Here is a 16,225-nt window from a genome sequence, read left to right on the forward strand (position 1 = left end):
ATTGCAACATTTATTTTGGAAAAAAATGCTTAGAAAATGTGAATTTTTCTAGTAAGTAAATCAATCACAAGGTCTAGGAACATGCAGATTATCCATCCAGTGCCTCTCCTCACCCACTCCCCTCCAAAATGTCAAAGTTAGTTTTTTCTTTCTTTTTTTGAATTTACATAGGAATTTTGCTCAATGGGAAGGAAAGGTAGGGAAAGAAAAGAGAGTACTCTCCTATAGGTCTATAAAATCTGGACTAAATCGTCTTACTAAAAACTCACTGTGTGCTGGCATCATGTTTCTGCTGGGCTCACTAGGGCAAACAGAGAGGGAATGCAGGCACTCTGTGTACACAGAGATAGGAAGCCTTGAGAGATTATGCAAAGTTTATTATCTGAATTTTGTAATTAGCAAGCTTTTTAAGGATAAGAACGCCTTTTTAATCTAAGTGTATTAAAATGTGGCCCTCTACATAACAGCAATTATACTTTTGTCGGTTTAGTTTTCAGACCATGCTTGAGACCTATATGAAATCACGGAGTCTTTACAATAACCCCACAGTCCCCGGGGCAGTCTCCTCCTCCTGCCCCAGGATCTGAGGCTGAGACACAGCTCTTTTCTGTTCATTGATGAAAAGCATTGTGAGTCACAGAGGGATTCTGTTGCAAATACGATAAGCATTAGGGCCTTGAGTGTCACAAAAGAGTGGGTTGAATTAAAGATTTTCAGCCACTTTCGTGCAATAATGGCTGCAGAGCCAAGAGGACTAGCCAGATACTAGTGCAAATAAGATTAGGTTCAACAAGAATGGGAAAAGAGTGACAGCGGTAAGGGGAGGAGTTCTATGGCATCCTAAAGCCTTATTTACGTGGAAATTTACACACATTGGGCAAGATTGAGGCAGGATGGCAAACGGAGGAAGGGGCGAACTACCCCCCTCCCATTCAACTACACCCCAGCCCTACCAAAGAGACTACTGCATGTATAAGGCCAATTATTGCTCACACTTTTTGTCTTCTGCCCTGTCAAGGTTCCTTTTCCTTCAATTCTTTTTAACCATCGTGGAATGAGGTCAGTACTCTGTGATTGTCATTTCGTTCCAAATTCTTGAAATATTTTATTATTTACAAAAGATTTCCCTACTGACTTAGGACAGGAAAAAATATGAATGTGCAAACCCTGAGATTCCCAATAATAAAAATTTCAGTTGTCATGGCTTTCCTTAAAGATTATTCATAAAGGACCTTTGAAGGAAAATATTTAAGAAACATAGTTTAATTTGTTCATTTTTATTGAAGAGTTTTATTTTGTTTGAATGTGTATAAGGAATATATTTGTTAAAAATTTAGAATACCACCAAAAAAAGCATAAAGACTAAAATGAAGATTATGTCTAATGTTACTGCTCAGTGTTATATTCTGAAGTCTATCTTTCCAAATTTTTTCTACACATACCCACATTCAGGCATACACCCATCAGTTTTAAATGTGATCAGAGTATTTTTCATAATATGGCATGCAATCTACCTTTTTCACTATGTATAATATTGTGGCATCTTTTCATGTCAATGTATATAGATCTACATTATCCTTTTTATTTTTTATTTTTTTAAAGATTTTTATTATCTATTTATTTATGAGAGAGAGAGAGAGAGACAGGGGGAGAAGCAGGCTCCATGCAGAGAGCCTGACATGGAACTCGATCCTGGCTCTCCAGGATCAGGCCCTGGGCTGAGCTCTCCAGGATCAGGCCCTGGGCTGAAGGTGGCCCTAAACCGCTGAGCCACCCGGGCTGCCCTACATTATCCTTTTCAATCACTGCATTATATTCTACGGTCTAGGGCCATACCACCCTGAATGCACTCAATCTTATCTAGTCTCTGAAGTTAAGCAATGATGGATCTTGTTAGTACTTGGATGGGAAACCTTATGATTTTTAATAACTTTGTGTATTAGAGATAGTAACATTACCCTATAGAGACTGTAAACTCTGTGAGGGTCAAGACTATCTTCTTCAGTACCATACAGCCAGCCTTTAGTGTGATGCCTGACACAGAGCAGACACTGCCCATCATATACATTGAAAGTAAATTCTCCCAGTTTATGTTTCTTTTCATACTCTCTTAAAAATTTTTTTCTATCCAAAGTCTTTAAGCTTCCAATAGTAAAAATCTATTGATATATTCCCTTATGGTAGATGAATATTTGAGTCATATAGTTCCCATATGACAATTATAAAAATAACAACAAACATTTATATACACACTGCAAGTGCCAAGAACTGCTGCAAACACTTTACATATGCTCATTCATTTAATCCTTGGAACAAGTCTTTTGTCTAGTAGAGTATGTCCCAATCTGCCCCTGCCTAATTACTTGTCTTTTTAAAACATTTTGTAGCTATTCTTCTCAATCTCCTTAATTTTAATAAGCAATGATTTCATATTTTCTAAATCAGAAGGAGGAGGAGGGATAAAAGGAGATTTCTTACTCTCTCCCCTTTACCTCGGTTGCCCTCACTGTCCTCCCCAATGCATGTGTGCAATTTTCCCTTTACACAAATTATAGAATGATATACACACTATTCTGCATACTGGTTATTTGATTCGCTTAATAAAATATCCAAATGCTCTTTAAAATCACTTTATTAGGGTGCCTTATTGGCTAAGTTGGAAGAACATGCAACTCTTGATTTCGGTGTCGTGAGTTCAAGCCCCATTCAAGAATATGTTATTTCTGTGTTTTTCTGACTTTCTTTTGTGTCCTTCTGTAGTTTTTAGTTTTCTCCTTATAAATCCTGTATATTTCTTAACTTTATTTCTGAATGGTTGGTCTTTTTAATCTTTATCTGATAGGCTGGAAGAAAATATCTCCCTTTTTTTTTTTTTAACTTGCATTTACCTTATTACCAATGAGGTAATACATTTTCATACATTTTTTGGTCATTATAGTCTTTGTAAGTTGAACTTCTCATCCTTATACACTTAAAAGGTAGAGAAGGCTTGAGAGGGTCCCCAAGACAACTAAAATCATTGTTCCACACATGAAAAATTTAATTCATCATTCCCACAAAAGCAATTTGTCCACCTTACTTCTCTGTTTCTGTTAATAGGATCACAATTCCCTGTTATTCAGGCTCAGAATCATATAATCTTCATTGATAACTTTGTTCCCCTTCACCCCTTATTTTATCTCATTGGCCTAAAGTAATTTTTTAAAATCTACTATTGCAATTTCCCTTGCTTCTGTCTCTTCCCTTTCATTGCCACAGGTTTGTTCAGGTTCTCTAACTCTTTGCCCAGAAATAGTGGCTTTCTGGTCTCCTCCCCTCCCTTCTCTTCCTTCTGCACCTGAGAAAGAAGAGATGAAGTCCAGACCCAATTATATTCCATTGTTAATCAAACTTGAATGGTATACCAGTGCCTCCTAAATTTGTCTCCCACCACTATTCTACTTTTTTTCTGCCGTTCAGCAAAACCAAACTACCTAATATTCCCAAAATATTCTCTATGATTTTCTGACTATACCTTTTCTTCTGCCATCACATGCACCTGGAATGTTCTTTTTTTTTTTTTCTTTTGCAAATCCATCATTTCCTCAAGGCTCATCTGAAACATCATCTCCAAGAAACCTTTCCTGTGATCTCCAACTCTTCTGAACTCCCAGAGTAACTATGTTTCTCTTAAACTACTTACCCTATTATTATCACCACTATAAATTGTTTAAGCAAAGAGAGTATGACCTATATGATGGTATGATGAAAAATCCTGGCATATGTGGTCAGAGGATCTGTTGAAATCCCCACTGTTCACTTACTAATTGCTTTAGATTGGGTACGTCATTTAGCCTCTTACCTTAAGATCTTTAGTTGTGAATTGGTGGTGGTAGTAATCATGTCTGTAACAAAAGAAGTTGTAAAGAACAAAGAATATAATGATGTGAAGAAAAAAACCTGTAAATTGTAAAACACTGTAAAATAAATAATGGCTTAGAATTGACACTTTTAGTGTGCCTTGAGTGCCTATTTGCATATCATGCCAATGTATCAAGGTGCCATATTCCACATAAGACAGTAGCAATAATTTTTAATAAGATTTTGCATCACAGTCTAACCTCAAAAATGGAAAGTGTTATTATTAGTTGGTTGAGAAAGAACAGACTTTTTAAACACTGGTTTTATTAAAGGTAAAAAAAAAAGCCTTAAAAATACTGGACACCTATGCCCATGTTAAAAATGTGACATTGTTACAGATTGTAAACAATTGCTAATCATGCTGACAGAAATTTTTCTGAATGAAACATATTTTTATTAAAGAATCTATGATACACACACAAAAAAAGAATCTATGATACATGGTGACAGAGGGAGATAAAAATGAGATTAGCCATTCTAACTCCTGTTTTCAGGTCTAGTCCTGAGGCAAAGGGTAGCTGAGTAAACAAAGAAGACTGTTGATTTCCCATGAACTTCATTGTTATCGTTCTCCTAAAATAAGTTTTTAAATTATTCATAGTAACAATGTCTGGTGCTTCTCCCCACAGTGGCATCACACAACACATATACACCATATTTCGTACACATAAGAGTATATGTACATATACCACCTTATCTATCCTAAAAGAGATAAGACAAAAATGGATGAGTGACTCTTTCTTCCTATCACTATCTTCTTTCCATGAATTTGCAATCTCTCATCCAACACTCTTACTCTGAGCAATAGACCTTGCTTTCTGATATCTGAAAGTTTAGAGGGCCCATAACATGTCTACCATCCCTCTCTTTCTTTTCTTTTCTTTTTTTAAAAGATTTATTTATTTATTTGAGAGAGATAGAGTGCACAAGCAATAATAGAGGGCCAAGGAGAGAGAATCTGAAGCCAACTTCACATTGAGCACACAGCCCAGTGCAGAGCCCCATCTCACAACCCTGAGAGCACAACCTGAGCAGAAACCAAGGGTTGGACATTTAACTGGTTGCGCCACCTAGGTAGCCCCTATCCCTCTCTTTCTAACCTTAAATTTTCTACATTGTCATTCATATTTCTTCATTTTTATAAATTTTTTATTGAAGTAAAAAAAATATTTAGTAAAGTGCTGAACTCACGCTTAATCTTAATGTATAGCTCAATAGGTTTTTTGCAGATGTTTGAATCCAAACAACCACCACTCAGATCAAGTTGTGAAACATTTCTTGTACCCCAGTAGACTTCTTCATAACTCCCCATAATCAAACTCCTTACCCAGTACCCTCTAGAGGTAACCACTATTCTGACTTACATCACTATCAATTAGTTTTGCCTGTTCTTCACATGTACGGAATCATACAGTGTGTATTCTTTTGTGTCTAGCTGCTTTCTCTTCCCAGAATATCTATGATATTCATCTATTTTGTTCATCAGTAATTCATTCTTTTTACATATGTAACAGCTGTATTAAATATAATTCATATGCCATTACATTCACCCTTTCAAATTACAAAATTTTGTGGGTTTTGGTATATTCAGTTATGAAACCATCACAATACATAATTTTAGGACATTTTTATCATCCCCAAAAGAAACCTTATACCTATTAAGCTACTCCAAATTCCTCCCGTTTCTCCAGCACCTGGCAACCACTAATCTACTTTCTGTCTATGGATTTGCCTATTGTGGACCATTTGTATAAATGGGACCAAAGAGTATGCAGTGTTTTGAGTGTGGTTTTTGTCAATTAACATATTTAAAGTTAATCCATGTAGTAGCATGTATCAGTGCCTCATTCCTTTTTATTGCCAAATACTATTCCACTGATAGAAATACTACATTTTGTTTGTTAATTTAAGGGCTTTGGAGTTGTTTCTACTTTTTGATTCTCATGAAAAATGCTGCTATAAATATTTATGTACACATTTTTGTGTGGACACATGTTCTCATTTCTCTCGAATATATATTTTAGTTTCCAATTTTGATGAAGCCCAGTTTACCTATTTTTTAGAAGTGACAAAAGAAATAATAGTGAATGGAGGCTGTCAAGTTCAAAATCTAGCGGATAAGCTGGTAGGTTGAAGGCCTAGGAAGAGCCAATGCCACAGTTTCAGTTCAAAAGCCAGTAGGGTGGAGAACCTGAAAGAACTGATATTCTAGTTCAAGTCAGAAAGCCATCTGCTGAAGAATTTCCCCTAGGTGGGGGAAGATTGGTCATTTATTCTATCAAGTGTTTATAATGATTGGAAGAGGCCCATCCACATTATAGAGGCAATCTGCTTCACTTAGAGTCTACCAATTTAAATGATAATCTCATAGAAAAACACCCTCACAGAAACACTCAGAATAATGTTTGGCCCAGCCAAGTTGACACATAAAATAAACCAACACAGTTGGGTCATAGAGTGGGCATATGTTTAGCTTTAGTAGATACTGCCAAAGAGTTTTCCAACGTGGATGAACCAATTTATACTCCCATCTGTAGTGCATGAAAGTTCAGGTTGCTCTCTGTCCTTCTCTGTCAACGCTTGGCACTGTTGGTCTTTTAAATGTAAGCCATTCTCGTAGGTAAGTAGTGAGTGATATGTCATTGTGTTTGTAATTTGCATTTCCCCAATAAGAAAGTATTTCCCCAATAAGAAAATATGTTAAACACTTTCCTAGGAACCTACTGGCCATTTGGAAGTCATCTTTGTAGAATACTTCTTCAAGAGTTTTTCCTCATTTAAAAATTGCATTCTTTCGTTTTACTTACTGATTTATAGAAAGGTTTTTTTTTTTAAAGGTTTTTTTAAATGTATTCTGAATATGAGTCCATTGTCAATGTATGTACTGAAATACATTCTCTCTTCCTTACCACTCTCTTGATAGTGTCCTTTGATTAATAGAAGCTTTTTTGTTTTTAATTTCCCATTTAGGTCTATGATTCATCTTGAATTAATTTTTATATATGGTGTGAGGTAGGAATGAAGTATCTTTTTTTCCGTATGAGTAGCCAATTGCTCCAGCTCCATTTGTTGAAAATATTATCCTTTCCTCACTGAATTGCTGCAGTGCCTTTGTCATAAATCACGTTCTATTTCTGGATTCTCTATTATGTTCCTTTGGTATATTCATGTATCCTTGTGCCAATACCACACTGTCTTAATTACGGAGTCTTATAATAAGGCTTTAAATTTGGTAGTATAAGTCTTTTAACTTTGTTCTTCTTTTAAATTTATCTTGGATATTCTAGGCCCTTACATTTTCACATAAATATTAGAATCAACTTGCAGTTTGCATGCACATGCACATGTGTGCTCACACACACACACACACATTTGGGGACATTGTCTTCCTTTCTTACTTATTTTTGTCTCAGAAAATATCCCTTCCCCTAAAAAGTTCAGATTCTCCTTTTGTGCCTCTTAATTGTCTAGGTTTCTCTTGCACAGTCAAGCATCATCACCTCATTCCTGCACCTTCAATCTTTCACTGTCCTTTGAATTGTTCCCCTCAGCAGATAAAAGCTGCTAAATGTCTCTTATTTCCTGCCAAAGCAAAACAAACAAGCAAAAACAAATGTTTCTCTCTCTCTTTTTTAAGATTTTATTTATTTATTCACAAGAGACACAGAGAGAGAGAGGCAGAGACATAGGCAGAGGGAGAAGCAGGCTCCCTGTGGGGAGCCTGATGCAGGACTCAATCCCAGGACCCTGGGATCATGACCAGAGCCAAAGGCAGATGTTCAACCACTGAGCCACACAGGCGCCTGACAAATGTTTTTCAACCTTACATTTCCCCCAGTTTCTATGCTCTGTCTTTGTCATCTAATATTTTTAAATATATGCATATGCATTTTAATTTAAAAATTGCTGTAACATTACACAAAATGTGAAACACTCATTGCTCAACCGCTCCAAGACAGTTGTGATTATTTCATAGTATCTTTGTACACACATGCATGTATACTCTTTGGTGTTGTAATCTATGTGTGTTTTTGAGAAGTTTCCTATCTTCTTCTTTCACTTAATATTGTAAAAATTTTTCCATACTGCTCCATAATCTTAATAATTACTTTAAATGACACAATTAATTACACAATAGTATATTCATAAATTTTTGTTTCTTCCAATTTTTAGTCGTGTAAGTAAATATTCCTATAAACATGCTCATTCATGTAGCTCTCCCTTTCATGACTACCAAACCTTTTGAAAGAATAATCTGTACTTCATACTTCTACCTACCTATCTGCTCATTCTTTAACTCCTGAAATCCACCTGCTCCTACACTACTATAAAAAAAAAAAAAAAAAAAAACCTCTCTTAAAGGTCACAATGATCTTCTCTAGTCGGCAACCCAATGCTTCTAAGTCTACATCATCCTGAATCTCTTCATAGCACTAAACAACACTGTGATCTTTTTGAAACTCCATCCATTCTCCTTCATTTCTGTACTATATATAGCCCAATTTTGCCTACTTCTCTTGCTTTCTCTGCTTCTACTTCATCCTCCAGGGGTGTGTTGTAGACCCTCTCCCCTCCTCCTCTCCTTTGGCAATCTCATAGCTTCATTTATTTTCTCTTTGTTGATGACATCCCCAAGTTTGATCTTCTTTCTGAGCTCCAGTCCCATGTTTTTAGATGCTGATCATCTCCATCTAGATAGATCTTTGGCATCTCAAATTAGAAGAACTATCACAAAGATCATCATCTTTCCTTCTACAACTTCTCTTCCTACATACTACAGTCATTTAGGCTTAAACCCTGAGTTATCTTTGACTCTCATCTCTTTGTCTTTGACTCCTCAATATTTGTTTCATCATATAAACCAGGAACTGTTTCATGAATGGGCATGTGATTTAATTTTGGCCTAGGAGATGGGGTGAGGAAGTGGCTCTGAAAAATATTTTCCCTCTTAAGAAGATCTCTCTTATTCCTCTGGACATTATGACTTTGAGATATGATCATTTGAACTGCCGTTATCATCTTGCCATTAGCCAGATAATGATGTCAACACCCAACACATCAGAGCAGAGATGGAAAGAACTTGGTCTTTGATGATATTATCAAACTTCTGGATCTTTTAAACCTGAAGTCTACTCTAGTTTATAATATCCAAATTTATGAGATCCAAATTTCCTTATTGTGTAATCCATTTTAAACTGAGATTTGTTACATGCCAGTGAGAACATCCTTACTGATAGACCACTTTACATCAATTCTTCATTATCTCTCATTTGGGCTATTGCAATGCTATGTGATCTTTACACATTCAAATCTAATCTATTTCATATACCTACTGCTAGATTATCCTTCCTACTGAAATATTTCATCATGTCTTTGGTCTTGTCCAAAGACCTTTTGTAACTTCCTATTGCCTAGAGAATAGTTCAGACTCATCAGCTCAGCATTTGTGGTTTTATGTTTTACATACATCATATTATAGACACACAGAATTAAGCGTTATTCTTCAAATATGCCTCTCCCCTTCCTGCTTTCTTCATGTGTTCTTTCCCTGGAATACTCTTGTTCCACCTACTCCTTTCCATATGCAATTTTTTTCTTGAAACTCTCCCTTCCCTACTTCCATCTCCGGCAAAGTAATCTCTCCTTCCCCTAAACTACTACGGTCTTTATTACTGTCTACCTTGAATCGGCATTATTTATATAGCATAATCTCTTCTACTACCAGTGCTGTCCCATGGAATCTTCTGTGAAGATGGTTAATGAGCATTTAAAATGCAACTGGTGGCCTGGATTTTTCATTTTGTCTCAATTAATTAATTTGAATGTAAATAGCTATAGGTAGGTAGTGGCCACTGTATTAGACAGCATAATCTTAGACTAAAAGGCTCTTGAATGTAGCACACGGATTATATCTTATCTCTGTAATAACCACAGAGAGTACCGGAAAGGCACAGTATGTTTTATTCTCTCTTATTTTCTCCACAGAGCCTTGTGGCTAATAGACACTGAATATCTACTGACTCATTACATTTGGAAAACACATTTACCAAATATAGTATATAAGAAGGGTTCCTAACTATTTTTATTCCAAATTCAAGTAGATTAAATAGGGGAGAAGGGTAAGCTGAACGGACAAAACTCTCACCTATTACTGGGAAACAATGGCTAGCTAGCCCATTGTAAAAGGACCTATTTCTATTGACCTGTTCACCTTTCAACTTTACTCTCTTAATCAAGCAGAGGAATTCTGCAGTTGAAAGCTCTTTGTTTTTTAAAACCTTTAATTTCGCAATATATTTCAAATTCAGTGAGAAACTGCAAGAACAGCGCAGAAATTTCCATATTCACCAGGTTTTAAAAATATTTATAAACATTTCTTAGAATTTAAAAATAATCCTGTAGTTGCCAAAATTTGGGGGAAGGGAGAGAGAATTAATTTTTAGTTGGGTATAGAGTTTCAATGTTGCAAGATGAAAAAGTTTTATAGCTCTGTTGTACAATAATGTGAATATACTTAACACTATTGAACTGCACACTTAAAAATGGTTCGGATGGTTAAGTTTTACGTTACGTGGTTTATTTGTTTACCACACACACACAAAATACACACCACTTTCAAGCACAGGAACAGTTAAACCATCTTTGAAAAATAAGTTATAATTCTGGTATAGACTCCAAAAAATAAAACTTCCCTTATCCTCTGAATTGTTCTTCCAGAAGTCAAACTGTTTTTGTATTTTCAAAGCCTCACTTTTTAAAAGTCCTTCCCTATGGCTCATTTTGAACCCCTCGTTTTACAAGGGAACCCCTTTTTCATCATATTCCAACCTCAGTAGAAATAAAACTCTTTAATAAAAATAACCTAGATACAATAAATTCTAAATTTTATCAATGTATAGGTGTATGGGACACATGAGAAATGTGTATGTGTGCATGTGTGTGTTTGTGCATGTGTGATTTATTTTTTCTGAACCATTTGGGAGAATAGTCCATAATAATGTCCATTTACCTTTGATATTTCACTGTGTTTTCTTATGAATAAGGATATTCTTCGACATATACTCAGGAAATTTAACATTGATACAGTAGTTTTATCTATTCTGCAGTCCATATTCCAACTGCACCAATTATCCCCAATAATGTCCTCTTCTTTTCTTAAAAAGATTTTACTTATTCATGAGAGACACAGAGAGAAGGCAGAGACATAGGGTAAGGGAGAAGCAGGCTCCTCATAGGGTGCGGGATGCAGGGACCCAATCCCGGAACCCCGGATCACACCCTGAGCTAAAGGCAGACGCTCAACCCCTCAGCCACCTCCCAATAATGTCCTTTATTGCAATTTTCTCCTCCGGGAAAGGATCCAGTTCAGGGTCACATTTTGCATTTAATTGTCGTGCTTCTCTAGTTTCATTTATTCTGCAGCTTTTTTTTTTTTTTCATGACATTGACAGTGTTTTAAGAAAACAGGCCAGTTATTTTATAAGAATTTCTTCTTTATGGGTTTGTCTGATGCTCCCTCATAAGTAGGTCGAAGTTAAAGCACTTCAATGAATGTTTGCACCTATCATACTCCTAAGTTTATAAAGCATTGTTTCTATTAAAATATTTGTCTCATTAAATAAGTCTCTAAAATATCTTTGTATAAAATTCACAATTATACCATTTCAAAACCAATTGTTGGTTGTGCTTTTTTACTGATTTCAAAGACGAGGGGGAAATTTACTTAATAATAGATCCAATTTCTCCAAATGCATTGATTCAATTATTATAACATTGGGTATGGAAATAATTCTTCAGGCAAGGACTACTCAAAGTATCAAGGTTTGGTGATTTCTTATTACTCACCAGAGAATAAAACTATATCATATCCATTTTTTTTAACCCTATTTCTACATCTCTTGATGATATCAATGGGAGAGAAAATATTTAAATTGATATTGTAACAAGTACTTTCTCGGCTCTTACAATGAAGGTTTTTTGAAATGGTCCTTTATTCGAAGATTACAGGTATTTTTAAATGATGAATGAGGAAAAAGGAACTAAGAAAAGCTCTTTAACTGTATAGAAACCTGTACTTCTTAAAAGATATTAAAAAAAAAAAGTCATTATAGCTATAGCGCTCATTCTGGAAACAAAAATAAAATGGTCCTTCAGGATTTTTCTGGGGAATAAGTAAGAATCGTTTCAAGGAAGAAACTGGCAGGGATATGGACATCTTGGACAGGGACAGAAAAATGCCGTAGTGTTTTGGACACCATGAAAGCACTAGAATCTTTAAATAAATATTTTACATTGTGAGAAATGTCTGAGTGTTAAACACGTTGTCTTTTTTTTTTTCTCCTAGGGAAAATTAAACAAATATTTCTTTAAGAAGATAGAAACAAGTCTCCCCTTCTCCCCCCAAGTTGAAGTGTCTTTGGCTCTGCTTCTAGGACTTTCTAGGAACGTGCAATTAAAATAAAATCGAAACGACAAAACCCTTGCAGCATCTAGAGTTTTCTTCCGAGCGTTCTAACCCCAACCTCAGGAGTCCGAGGCTTCTCAGGTCTGCAAGGTGGGAGCGCCGGGGCTGCCGGGGCTGCCGGGGCTGCCGGGGCTCCCGCCGCACGCGCTGCGGGCGCTGCGGGCCGCGGCCGGGTCACGCCGTCAGCCGGCGGCCTCCGAGGGGGTGTGTCGCGGGCCCTCCGCCGCCTCCGCCGCCTCCGCCGCGGGCCCACCTGCTGCCCCCGGCGCCCCCCCCCCCCGCCCCCGCGCGGGCGCCGCCGACCCCGGGCCGGTCCCGCTGCCCGCTTCCGGACGGGCCGCGCAGGCGGAGCGGCAGTTCTCGCCTCTCGGCCGCGGCGGGGCGGAGGACTTGCACTTTCTCCGCACGCGCGGACGCACGAACACGCACACGCACACGCACACGCACACGCGCCGCTCTGCAAAGTACGGGAGGTCGGCATTTAAACATGTAGGCTCGCGGGCTCTCCCCGCCTCCCTGCGACCGCGGCCCCTCTCGCACTGCCCCGGCGGCGGCCCGCGCCCGGCCGCGTCGCCGAGCAGCCTCCCGCTCCGGCCTTCGCGAGGCGGGCGTGGAGTCTGCGAGCGTCGGGGGAGGGGTGCAGGGCGGGGAAAGAGCATCCCCGCGCCGCCGCCGCCGCCGCCGCCGCCGGCCGGCTGGGGGAGGCCTCGTCACAGCCGCCGCCTCAGCAGCGGCCGCAGATCTCGCGGTGTTTGCCGGCGCCGCGCCGCCATATTGTGTGGCAGTATTTTGATTTGCACTGGGCTGGCGGAGCCGCGGCGAGAGCGAGCGAGAGCTGGGGGGGTGGGGGGAGGGCAGGCGAGCGCGAGGGGGGTGGGGGCAGAGGGAGGTAGGGAGGCCGAGCGAGCCGGAGTCGAGGAGCGGGGAGCGGGGAGCGGCGACGCCACCCAGCCCGCGGTTTTGATCTGCAGCGGCCGCCGGCGGGGCGACCCAGCCCGACCCCCTCTCCTCCCCTCCCCCTCAGCCACGAGCGGCGGCGGCGGCGGCGGCGGCGGCGGCCGGAGGGAGTTGGCGGCGGCGGCCGATCGGAGGGGCTGAGCGGGGAGGGAGGGAGGACTGAGGTGTCCCCCCTGCCGGGTGGAATCGGCGGCGGCGGCGGCGCTGGCGGCGGCCGTGGTGGCGGAGGCGGCGGCGGCGGCGGCGGCGGCGACGGTGGAGACGGCTGCCCTAGTGGGAGAGGCGGCGGCGGCGGCGGCGGCCGAGGAGGAGGAGGGGGAAGCGGCGGCGGCGAAGGGTAAACGGACAGCTCTGCCGGGCCTCGGCGGGGTCCCCGGTCCCGGCTCTCCCCCCAGCTCCCCGCACCCCCCTTCGTCTGGAAGGGGCTCTGCCGACTCGCAGGGCCCTAGCGGGGCGCCCGCGTCTTGCTCTCAGCCTTCCTCCCTCCGCCTCCTTCCTCCCCCAGTGGCGAGGCGGAGTGGGAGGCCCCCCAAGTCCTCCCGACCGGGTGGGGGTGGGGAGCCTCGGGCTGGGCCTGGGCTCCGGGGAGTTAGTGGGGAGGGGGAGGGGGAGAGGGCATTCATTGGAGTCGGGAGCCGGGGAGAGCCCCGGGTAGGGGAGGGTGCCGGGGGGTGGGGAGGGCCCCCGCCTGCACCGGCGCCCCCGGCCCGCCCCTCCGGCGTGTGTGAGATGGGGGTGGGGGAAGCAAAACTCCTTTTTGGGGAGCCTTGGTTCGGATAAAGATGACTTAGCGAGGGTGTTGGGGAAGAGACTGAACGAGTTGTGCGGGGATCCGGGGAGAGCTGAGCTCGGTTCTCTTTGCAGCGCTGGTTTTCTGCAGCCTTCGGGAACTGGGGGAGCAAGCCCCGCTGTGACTGTGTGGCCCCGTGGTTTCACTGGGTCATCCCCGTGTTGTGCCCGCTCGACCTCCAGCCCCGAGATTGTGGTTGCAGCAGGGAGGCTGAGAAAGGGTGCGGGTGTTGCCGAACAGGTGACAGGTGTATCTTTCTGCTGCTGATGCTGTCGGATTGCTGGGGCAGAGCTGTATACCAAAGTTTCCGAGACCGTGCGAGTTTGTATTTATGTGTTTGGCCACGTTTCATTCCATATATAGTATATTTGAGATGTTAGGTTTCCATTCTTCGAGTCCGCTTAATTGTTGTGGAGAAATTCTTCAAATGCTTCTGATAAGAGGAGTTTCCAGGAGAGCGGCAGCTTCATGGGGGGGGGGGGGGCGTTCTCAGTAGTTCATGAAATTCAGGTCCCCACTGCGAGGCTGTTTTCCAGGGCCTTTTATTCACTGGAAAGTTCTTGAACGCTAAGGTCGTATTGGAGGCAACAGTGAGGCGGTATAATTTTGCATCCATTTTGTCTGTTTTAGGTAAGTTTGCAAAGTGTCCGATTTTAGGGGCAGGTTGATTCACTTTTTATAAAAGGAACTGGTCTGTGCTTTAGCTCACTCAAGAAAATGTTGCTCATTATGCAATATCAGATTTGGTTGGGAGTTTTTGGTGGGCATGGAACAGAATTTTTGCTTTCAGTTTTTACACTCTTAACTGGTTGCCACACTTTTCTTCGTACAGTAGCAGAGTACTGGCACCTTGTGTCTGTGTGTGTGACAGTGAAATTGTGATTGGTTTTAATAAACCCTGCAGTTTGAAACTTTAGTTTTGAAACCATTGCATTTTCTAATAAAGGAAGACATGCTTTTCATCTTATTGTATGTTTTGGCTGAGCACTTAAATTAGAAAGAATGGAAGGAATTGTCAGTTAAATGAGCTACAAATTAAAGTAGGGCCAAGTTGGTTTAAAAGGGATCCTGAAACATTTAAAAATGTGTATGGAACAAATATATTGAATGATGGTACTCTCAGTGTGTTAACAGGAAATAGAGCAAAAATTCCAGTGATTCAGAACTTCTGTTGGGTTTTTTTTTTTCTTTTTTTCCTTTTAAACTAATCAGTTTCTAATATAGGGTCTTATGATTTAAATATTTAAAGGATCAACTGAAAGTTGAATGCGTTAATTAAATGAGTAAGTCACTCACTGAATATACTCCATTATTTCATTTTTTTCTCTTGGGTGCATGGAATAACTTTCTGAGTTAGAAGGTATTCTCAAAGGATACTGGTGAACTGCCACCATTCACCCCTCTTTAATGAACTGTCCAATAGTAGAGCCTGTGTTTTTGTAACTCATTAAGAAGTGAGTAAATGATAGGAGTCTCATCTGATAACTGGTTTCCTGAAAAATATATTTTGACCTAAAGCAATCCTGTTTGATTGAAATAACTGTTATTATTAGTCCTCTTTTTAGTAGAAAGGAATACTTGCCTTCAACTACACATTGTTTTAAGATTTGCATACAATTATTACATCGATGAGGTTCTTAAACTCTGCAGATTAAGTAGACACCACCCAGATCCCCAATTATGTTAATGAGTATTTCCTCATTAGTATTAGTAACATGGATAACTATCTTAACATGATTAGTCTGTTTCTTGACAAATAAAAACTTATTCTGTCATTTTCTCTGTAAGGAAAATTCTTTTTTCAAAATACCATTCAGGATGAAATGTACACATTATGTCTCTGAACATACTGCATTTTGAAAAATAGGTGTAATACAGACCATTCACATGAAACTACAGTTTATGCTAAAAATTCCTTGAGGGATGTCTGAATTTTCTAAACATTTTTTAAGATACATAAACCAATTAAGACTAAAAGTTTATTTATTTTTAACAATCATCAACATACTTTGAGAGGATTTTGGTCTTTTATAGATCTTTTGGGAAAAAGTGTCTGATAATCTTTCCAATATGTAAAATTCATAAGTTAAACTGTAATTCAGAAAGGCTTCAAT

At 40.2% G+C, this 16,225-nt stretch overlaps 1 protein-coding gene and 1 long non-coding RNA gene across 7 annotated transcripts in view; both read left to right on the plus strand.

Annotated features, from left to right (window-relative positions):
- Positions 1–703: 703 nt before the first annotated feature.
- LOC144283559 (uncharacterized) lies at positions 704–12,377 on the plus strand. The gene is made up of 2 exons (XR_013352133.1): positions 704–1,059; positions 12,245–12,377. It is a non-coding gene; the product is annotated as an uncharacterized LOC144283559 (long non-coding RNA).
- Positions 12,378–13,507: 1,130 nt separating this feature from the next.
- TAB2 (TGF-beta activated kinase 1 (MAP3K7) binding protein 2) overlaps positions 13,508–16,225 on the plus strand; it is a 90,628-nt gene continuing 87,910 nt past the window's right edge. For 2 of the 6 annotated variants that reach the window (XM_077896463.1, XM_077896461.1), the window contains exon 1: positions 13,515–13,658. The gene's annotated coding sequence lies outside the window, so the exon portion shown is untranslated. Of the gene's footprint in view, positions 13,659–14,620; positions 14,742–16,225 lie in introns of those variants that run through there. The other 4 variants (XM_077896465.1, XM_077896471.1, XM_077896466.1 and 1 more) reach the window with 4 other exon arrangements.

This window comes from Canis aureus, chromosome 1 (assembly GCF_053574225.1).
Source record: "Canis aureus isolate CA01 chromosome 1, VMU_Caureus_v.1.0, whole genome shotgun sequence".
Classification (NCBI taxonomy): domain Eukaryota; kingdom Metazoa; phylum Chordata; class Mammalia; order Carnivora; family Canidae; genus Canis; species Canis aureus.